Source organism: Apodemus sylvaticus, chromosome 13, assembly GCF_947179515.1.
Source record: "Apodemus sylvaticus chromosome 13, mApoSyl1.1, whole genome shotgun sequence".
NCBI classification, from domain to species: domain Eukaryota; kingdom Metazoa; phylum Chordata; class Mammalia; order Rodentia; family Muridae; genus Apodemus; species Apodemus sylvaticus.
The window spans coordinates 96,729,404-96,730,873 of NC_067484.1; positions in this window are offsets into that span (position 1 = coordinate 96,729,404).

Genomic DNA, 1,470 nt, shown 5'->3' on the forward strand with positions numbered 1-1,470 from the left:
GGTCAGGGGTCTAAGGATTGGAATATCAGAATGGAATCAAAGCCTTTACTGCATTCCAGAGCCACGCAGGACATACAAGTGGCAGAGACAAGGGGTCTCCCACTTGTTCTTCTACCACTCAGATGCATCTGAATCCTGAAAGTGACAGAGCCATGAGAGTCTATCACCTTCTAACTCACCGAAGCTGTGCCAGCAGTTCAATCCGTAAATGACTTCTGCTTTCTAATGTACTGTTATTCAATGTCAAAAAAAGAATATAAATGAAAAAATTAAGTGGAGATATTTTCTGAAGAAACTGAAGATTTTCATACAATATATGTATGATAAAATAAAGGATTACATAGTGTTTTTGATAAAATTGAACATTTATTCAGAAAAACACTCGGATACAATTCTAGGTATACAAATGCATTTAGAATATAATTGAAAAAGAAATGTAGATATTTTTTGAATATACCAAAGATTTTCATCTAACCTGTGTGTGAGAAAATTGAGGATTACATAGAATAATTGATAATATTGAAGATATTTTGGAAAAAATTAAATAAAATAATAGGCATATAATTACTTTTATAATATCATTTTAAAAAGAAGTGGAAACATTTACTGAAAAACTGAAGATTTACATATAACATGTATCACAAACTTCAGCATTATAAAGGATAATTTATAAAATAATATTTTTTTGGGAAAAACATACTGATACACATCTAGGCATAAAAATGCATTTAGAATATAAATGAAAAATGAAATGGCGATATGTTCTGAAAGAACTGAAGATTTTCATATAACGTGAATGATAAAATTGAGGATTACATAGTGTTTTAAAAAGATTGAAGAAAAGATTCAGAAAAACACTCAGATACAATTCTAGGCATACAAATGCACTTAGAATAAAATTGAAAAAGAAGTGTAGATATTTATTGAATTTAATGAAGCTTTTCATCTAACATGTTTGTGAAAATTGAGGATTACATAGAATAATTGATAATATTGACGTGTTTTTTGGAAAAACACAGATCAAATAATAGGCATACATATACATTTAGGATATAATTGAAAAATTAAGTGGTAATATTTTCTGATGAAACCGAAGATTTTTATATGACAAATGAATCATTAAATTGAGGATTACATAGGATAAGTGATAATATAAATATTTTTTGAAAAATCATTCAGATGCAATGTTAGGCATAGAAATGCATTTAGAATATAATTGAAATAGTAAGTGTAGATATTTTGTGATAATACTGAGGATTTTCATTTAACTTGAGTGTGAAAAAATTGAAGACTCCATAGGATAATTTATAATATTGTAGATTTCTTGGGAAAAAACTCAGATAAAATAATAGGCATATAAATACATTTAGGAGATTATTAAAAATGAAGTGGAAACATTTCTTATAAAAATGAAGATTTTCATGTAACAGGTTTCATAAAATTGATGATTACATAAGATAAAAGATAAAA